The sequence below is a fragment of the Populus alba genome, chromosome 8, assembly GCF_005239225.2.
Source record: "Populus alba chromosome 8, ASM523922v2, whole genome shotgun sequence".
NCBI classification, from domain to species: Eukaryota; Viridiplantae; Streptophyta; class Magnoliopsida; order Malpighiales; family Salicaceae; genus Populus; species Populus alba.
Genome location: NC_133291.1, coordinates 7,466,559 through 7,475,217, shown reverse-complemented (window position 1 = coordinate 7,475,217; position 8,659 = coordinate 7,466,559). Strand labels below are relative to the sequence as shown.

The following is an 8,659-nucleotide window of genomic DNA, read 5'->3' as shown; positions in this document are numbered from 1 at the left end:
CCTAACAAATTCCTACGAACTTCTGCCCCTGGATCAGAATTATTGGATCTCTGCTGCTTGTATTCTTGCATTCAAATGGACTGCATGCAACTAGATTCAACAGAACGTTCCTAAGATATTGAAATGAACAAGTAACTTATGACTGATTTCCAAAGGTTAGCATGCATGCAATTGTTCTCTCTGTCAATTTGGCTATCTGCAATTGTTTATTTACTGTGGCTTAATTTTTTTCCTGGAGGAGTGCCTATCGACTCTGCTGAAAGTCCTGTTTCGTGTAGCCTTAGGCAGTGTGCATCTTCTTTAAGGAAGAATGAATTTGTATGGATCCCATATGAATTTGTATATTAGGGGGTGTTTGGGAGCATTTCAACAAATATTTTCAAAAAAATTACTTATTTTTTTTACTTTAAATTAATTTTTTTAGTATTTTTTATCATTTTAATATACTGAAGTTAAAATTAAAATTTAAAAAAATAAAAAAATAAATGATTTTAAAACACTTTCAAATAAAAAAATACTTTAAGAATCAATATTTAGTCATTCGACAAACCAATTTCCAGTACAATTCCAAGTGGAGTTGTTGCGGAGAAGAAGAACGCCAGGATTGCTTTTATCTTCATTCCATATCCAGCCTGATCACATAAATACAAATCTTAAAAAGTGTTCTGCACTACTAGTACTAGAACATCACCATGTGTGGGATCAAAACGAGGATTTGTAAATATAGATACCTGTAATATGCATCCTCCAAGACCCGTTCCTTCATAGAGTTGATGGAAGCAGAGAGCAGCAATGGTTTGTGCATGGATTGTCAGATGCCCCCAGTGATAGACAAATTACAACTGAGCGCAGTGCGCACTATGATGCCAATTTCCAAAATCTGCACTTCATGCAAAATTATTATAAGAAATAAGAAAATTACATAGCGTTGTGGTCAATTTAAGTCCATAATATTACTGAGAAAAAAGCGCTGTATTTGAATTGAAAAATGGACTCGACTTGTGCGGATGAGAGATCTAAAGGAGGCACCAAATTTTCTCAATATTTTTTACTCAAATCCTAAAAGAAACCGAGAACAAAAGTCAATTTTACTTAAGTCTAATCATTATTATATTGATTTACACGACTACTGTAAATATTGATACCTGGGCCAGAGCACGATTCCTCAACAAAATTGAATCCTTGTCATTAGCCCCACCATTAAATCTATGGCAATGTCCAACATGTGCGCCACCATTTTCAACACGCCCCAACTCTTTCTCCCCATTTTTCGCTTTCTGATCACCATTTCCCCCACCACCTTTCTTATGAAAACCATGTTTCTTGTAGTAACTCAACGCGAAAGAATCGATCATGAGAGTCACTAAAGCATGCAACATGGCAACAAAAGTGGTGAAAGGAAACTTCTTCCAAGGATATCTGGGCTAACAATCGGACGACAAGTAGTTAAAAGAGTCTGGTAAGACGTGCATCGGTGCATGTACCCTGTCGCTAGGATAACACCTGAAGCAAATGCTCTGACCACTGCAAATAAATCTCTGTCAGGCAGAAGTGCAGGGATCATACGTGAAAATAATGGAAAACACACTCCAATCATGCCTTATCGTGGCGTCCTCCTCTTCGAACTCGATTCACATTGTTCTGCCATGGTTGTTGCAGGCAATGTTAACGACAGGAGGATCAGGATCAGAGAAGAGGTGAACGCATTGATTTTTTTTTAGGATGCCATGTAACAGTGGTTGTTGCTGTGAGATAGAAGTGAAGTCAATTAACGTGTGATTTACAAGCTTGTCTTCTCTGTCTGTCGAGAGTGAGTTTATTTACTGGTCGAATTTAGGAGTTTGATTTTTGCGTTGAAATTCTATCTCGCTTTGATTTCAGATTCCTTAGATTTGAATTGCAAAATGACGGAAATGACCTTGATCAGCTCGCGGCGTGACTGGGGTTTATAGCTGGAAGATTGATGTGATTTTGTGTGTGAAGTTGGGTTTTTTTGAAACAGAGTGGGAGTTAATGGCTGGCGCGTGTCCGATTAGTCAGATGCCTCCAACCCATCCTTCTTTAGCACACGTGGCATATTTATTAATTTCCAAGAATATCTAGCTGGCCGGGTGGAAGGTGTTGAATCCCTGAACGACTTTGCATGTAATAGTCACGTGACTTTATCAAATGAAAATTGAGAAAAAAAAATCTATTTTTTTTTTAATTTTAAAAAAATGATTATGTTAAACTTCAAATTTGTTCACCCACTAATTGACCCAAATAATTTGTTACTAACTAACTGCACCTCAGCCTATAACCCCGTACATGAACTTGTCCAATCGGGTTTCCTCCGTGTTCGCCTCAAGGAGTTTTCAGATCTCAGGTATAAAACTATTTTTAATTTTTATCTTTTATTACTTTGCCTATGCAGGTTGCTGTGCCGCCGCCAAACCCTAAAGCTTTGAATTGGTTCTGTTCTCTGCCGGAGTCGGATGGAGTGTTTCCTCGGTTTTTTCTATCCAAGGAGCCAGAGGATGCGTCACGCAAACCACTCTATTTGCATACAACTCTTGGAGTTTTTTGGGATTGGAGCGGCGATTTGCTTTGAACATTCCTCTTCTTGTGCCCTACAAAAGGAGACTAGGATCAGAAGGTTAATTTCGTTCTTTACTACTCGTAGCTTTTTTCTTAGTGTGAATTTTGTGATCATCGGAAACTATAGTTGATTTTTGGCTTTGACATGGCAATGAGTCTACAGAACTCAATATATTTTGCATTTTTAAAAAGCAGAGTATTCAGTAATGAAATCACAAGACAAAAAAATTGTATTTAAGGAATTGGTCTGGCAGGCATCCATTGGGGATTGGATGCAGGTGTTGCTGTTAAGATGATTTTCTCTTTGTTGGGGTGAAAGTGAGGGTAGGAAAAGAACATAAATTGAGACAAGTAAGGAAATTAGATTTCCAAATTTCATTTGACATTCAAAGATGATGAAATATAAAGATCACATTTTGCCGAGATTACATCCATTCCAGTCAATGAGGGAAAAACAAGTGATCAGGGCTAAACAGGTGCAAGCCATGCAACACCATTGGACAAGCTCTCTTTTTCTTCTTTTTTTTGACTAACAGGATATACAGGTTAGTTTGCACATGTATATTTTAATTAATTTCATGAATTCTAAAGTTAATGATTATGTAAGCCTTTAATGACTATGAGAGAATTCAAACTCATGATCATTAAAAATAAATTTAAAATCTAACCAATTGAACTTACTCATCATTATTAACTCTTTTAAAAAAGACCCCAGGAGCTTAGCATAAAATTCCAGTGAATCAAACTCAATTTGAAGAATGTGTTTGCATTGGTTTATATATATATATATATATATCAATTATTCAAATTGCAATTCATTAGTTGGATCCATCCGTTCAAAATATGGAGATTTTTTTATTCCTCTTTCAGGAATAATATTCTTATCATGTTAGAGGTATTGGTGAAAAATCAACTACATTTGGTTTTAAGAGACAATGTGCTCAGATTCATTTCTTAAAACAAATTGCAAATAACTTGGTGGAATGGACTCTCTCATACTTGGCAGTTGGGACGGTGGAAAAAAATGGTTCGGCTCATTGTATGGGCCGATATATCCGTTACCGGGCTCGGGCTTTGTAAGGCCTCTATTCCCTTGCCCCAATTTATCTGAATGGCCAATCCCTTGTATTGTCAAGTGTCAAAAATGAAATGTACCGTATAATCAATTAGCGATATATATAATTGATACATCCTTGAAAAAATAATAAAATTAATGCACCATATAGATTAACTTAATAATATTTTTAGCACGGTCATTTTAAGAATTTTTTTTTTTTTTTAACAAAAAGACTTTAATTATTAGCATATATATTGTACGGCATCATTGACAATTTTCAATATAGCCCGGAGCTAATCCATCTGGTTTTTTTTTTCAAATTCTATAAATATTTTCACTTTTGACAGCAAGACTCTCTAATAGAAAAACGCTGGATCTCTTATCTAATAATAAGAAATGCCTGCAAAAAACATCAAATCAAAGATTTATAATGCAGTTGCGGGATCCCATCAAGTCAACTTCAAGCTAATAGATGTAATGTATGACATGTCTATTTCCTCCTAGTAAATGAGATGTGAACTGCTTCACCAAGAAAAGGCTTTAATGTAAGACACGTTACCCTCCAAGGCTTCGCCTAGCACATGGTCACAGGGGAAGAAAAATAAAATTGAAAACACTTTATTTGCTTCTGATAAAAAGAAGAAGAAGAAGAAGTATACGTCAAGATTTCCATTTGAGGGACGCCCACAAAGCTAGAACCTCTCTGGTTCGCACTCACCTAACTTCAATGAAGAAAGTAGAAGCACTTTTGTTTTTCTCTTAGACACTCGCAATCCAAGCAGGACACATTAGTAAGAAGAACGTGCTCTCGAGAAATCTTTGGGTCTATACCTCACTTAGAAAGACATTAATTGCCTTCATGTTCAAGAGTTTCTAAAGGGTTTTCCCCTAGATGGATCGTAGAGTAAGACTCGCAAGGATGATCCTTGGTTTGAGAGATGTGACATAAACTTGTGAGATCGATGTTCATATCTCACATTTATTTCATATTATGTTAAAATTCACTCTCCTTGGTTTTAATAGTTATACATTTATTCAGAATTTAATAAATTTGCGCTAAAAAAAGATGAATTTGAGTCCCTCGTCATGAAGAAAAAAAACCCAAGAAAGAAAAGGGAGAGAAAGTAAACATACACATGAAGCATGGAGATGGTGAATGTTTGGTCAATATAACCATCACCGGCTTCCTTCGTAATATATATATTTAGAGTGAATGTTTAACTCCATGCCTTTGTACATACGCATAGGCAGGTGCTTGTAATTGTTCATGGAAGCATGTCATTTTTCTGGTTTCATGAATTGGATGGAAACAAACATTGTTAAGTTCATAAAGATTGTAATTAAGATTATTTGAGAGTGTCAATCATAGAGTAACATGGCAAAATCTGATGTGGACGACAAGTTTTTGACAGCTTCGTTTCTGTCAAGGTTAATTAGGCTCTCATTGATTAGATGTTAAAACACATTTGAACCGAACATGACCTTGGCTGTAATAATATTTTCATATTTTTCAGACACAAATTAATATTTATTAGTTTCAGATGGGTTTAGAGGATTAATAAATGCTGACATTAACTACCAAACCAAAAATTTGTAAGATTATTTAATCTCCCAAATTTGAACATCATAAATTTCAAGTTCATTAACAAAACTTAAAGAAATTTAAAATCATTTGAAAATATGGTTATGGTTATTTTTAAAGTATTTTTTACTCAAAAATATATTAAAATAATATATTAAAACAATTTAAAAACAAAAAAAATTTAATTTAAAAAACAAGACACAATTTCAACCCACGTTTTATTGGGGGTGGTATGCACTTTTTTTCAACCGATCAAAGTATTCCAAGACTAATAATTTTCGTAAATCTAATGCAATTTTTAATACTCAGATCCTATATATATATATATATATATATATATATATATATATATATATATATATATATCATTCACGTTCAGTATCCTAAATATTACATTAATCATGTTTTGCACAAAATTGTACTATCTTTTTAGAAAGACCATTGCGCAATTTCTAATAATGGACGTATAATCTAAGTAGGAAATTCTTATGAATCACATAATATATCATGACCATCAGATCTTCCTGGAAAATTCTTCATTGAGCAGTAAAACTAGCTCGAATGCAGACCAAGCTTGTGTGGGAACCGATGTTGCTAAGGTCAATTAATACAACATCGTCTCAACTCTCAAGTCACCTGATTAGATATGTTTTTTTCGAGGGGGAGAGTAGTAATGGGAGTGTCTCAAAACAAGATAAAATTCATCCTCTAAAAGTAGATTGCTTGCATGTATATAAGTCGGTCCAAATGTGACGTGTCTCAGCAAATGTTGGCCAACACCAAGAGATGTGGGCGCAGGTGTCCCAACAAAAAAAAAAAAAAGATGAGGAAGAAGATAGTTTTATAAGATTTTTATTTATATATATTGGACTTATCTCGTACAATTAATGGAAAACAAACGAGCAAACCGTAACCAGCTAAGGCTTTCGAGAATTGATAGCTATCTACCAAATGTCTGGTTTTCACACATTTATGTGTGCAATGTTATAAATCCTCCAGTACAAGATCCTAAACCCTAAAGATATATTTTTTTTTCTTTGGGACAATCATCTGCATTGAGCGGACAGAGAGTGTAGAACAGCCGGCACTCTTCCATCGCAATTCTCCAACCTAGGGTTTCCCGTACCTAACATTTAGCTTTCATACCAACACGATCAGATCAAAGCTTAGAGAGAGAAGAGAGAGTGAGTGAAAATTATGAGAAAAAGAAAAAAAGCACAAGAAAGGTACTTACATTTTCAAGGGTGCATGCATCTGCTGATGATAAAAAGAAAAACAAGATTCAGAGAAGTGGACCAAAAGAGACTTGCAAAAGCTTGAAAACTATATACCCAACAACATCTCATCATGTTTTGCAATGATGTTTACATGAAACTCGTTCGACTTTAAGGCGATTTTATCATGGCCCAGCTTGCAGGACCAACTCTCATTCTTCCCTCTCTACCATTCAACATCTTTGCATCTCAAGAACTGTCACAAGATGTAATATTGGTGGTTTTGTCATAATTTCTTACCATTTTGTAATGTAATGTAAGACGATCGAGGCAGTATTTTACTAGCATCATGCATGGCTGTAATTAACGCCTGTAATTGATTTATATAAGTACCACCTACGGTTTATTTTAATCTCTTATTAATTTCTAATATCTGTGTAACAATCATATCGAGGAAATTCGGCTCCATCAATCTCCTCGATACACTTTATCAAATACAATAGATTTAATGGAATTGTTACTTGACTTATATCTCTATTCTTAATTACGAGATCTCACTTGCAAGATGATAAATTTTTATTTTTATTTGAGGAAGCTACCTCTGAAAAGTGTATTTTATAAATCTAAATGAGAACGAGTATATAAAACATCAGTGATTGTTCCAAATTGAGCTCGTGTATAAATCCATGGCGTATGCTTACAAAATCCATGGCGTATGCTTACAAAATGTTAGTGCTTAGTATTTTGGCGCCTGACGAGTGTATACGCCTACGTATTGTTGTTGTGTGCTGTCGGTTTGATAATTACTTAGCGTTGCATGGCTCCATTACTGCAGCTAACACGCTTTATATACAGGGTTTCGAGAGTCGTACGATAAATATGAACTCATGATAACCTAGCTATTTTCAACTACAGTAATAACATTGTAGATTGGTGGATTAATATATAGTCTCAGACGTGCTTACTTTAATTGGTTGCAGTGTTTGACAACGAGTCAAAATTATATATATTTTTTTATAAATTTAAATTTTTAATTTAAAATTAATTTTTTATATTTTTAGATTGTTTTATGGGTTAGTATTAAAAATAGTTTTTAAAAAATAAAAAATATTTTAAATTACAGCTACTACTGTATTTTCATACATGGTATATGGTAAATCATTAACGATACAGTCTTTGATTTGGGATAAAGAATTATAAAGCTGTGCTTAAGAGATCTCGAATCCTGATTTGGTTGCTTTCTTGGTTTTAGCTTTTTCCCAAAAGAAGGCCAGTGCCAGCCGTGAACCAACTCCTCACTTACCATGTTCTATATTACATAGTAATAATTTAGAATAAAATAATAATAAATTTATTTGTTAGAGAATAATATAAATTATATCTTAGAATTTTATCTAACCGTTTAAATTTTAATTTAAGATAGTTTTTTGACATGATATTAGAACCTTAATGATCCAAGCAGTACAAGTTGAAATTTCATCATCTTCATTTATTTGATAAAAAATTAAGTATAAGTAATGTGAATATGAATAAGTTTTAAATTTAAAAGATTTTCATTTAAAAAAATATATTAAAAAATAATATAAATCATATCTTAAAATCTCAATTAATAATTTAAATTTTTAAGTTAGAAATAGTTATTTAATTTCCACAATAATCAATATTGTTGTATACTACCATATACATGAAGACACCGATCAATTGGCCTCCTGCAAAAGGGCAAACAAAAACAGGTGGCAAAAATATGCTCCCTTTGCCAACTTCTTGGCTTTCTCAAAATCTTATCGGAGAGCATAGTACTGGGGAATCCGATCCCTTATTTTCTTTCATAGGGTGGTAGGGTTTGTTTATTATGACCGCCTTCTGCCCTTCCTTTCTGGACTCCTACACCTTTACAGTTTTTTGTTTATGGTTTCTTCTGCAATGTACAAGGACTGCTCTACTGGCCCGCATGACACGGTGACCTAATTAATTTTTTTAAAAAATAACATAAATTCTAATCACCATACACGCCTGGAAGTAAAGATTAGGATTTGTAGAAGCAAGGTGGGAGAGAGATTCCATTATTTTACAGCTAGGGTTTTTGAGATTTTGCAAGTCCCGAGGCCAACTAATAATGACACGAGAGAGAGAGAAAGGGCCAGTCCTCAACAGTATAAAGGAGTAAAAAATTGCCGCCAGTTAAGAGAGAATCATATAAAAATATCTTTAATTTTATTTTTAAAAAAA

The 8,659-nt window shown here is 33.9% G+C and overlaps 1 pseudogene; it reads right to left on the bottom strand.

The window, feature by feature from the left end:
- Positions 1–533: 533 nt before the first annotated feature.
- Positions 534–1,729, bottom strand: LOC118040045 (fe(2+) transport protein 2-like; annotated as a pseudogene).
- Between the last annotated feature and the right edge of the window lie 6,930 nt (positions 1,730–8,659).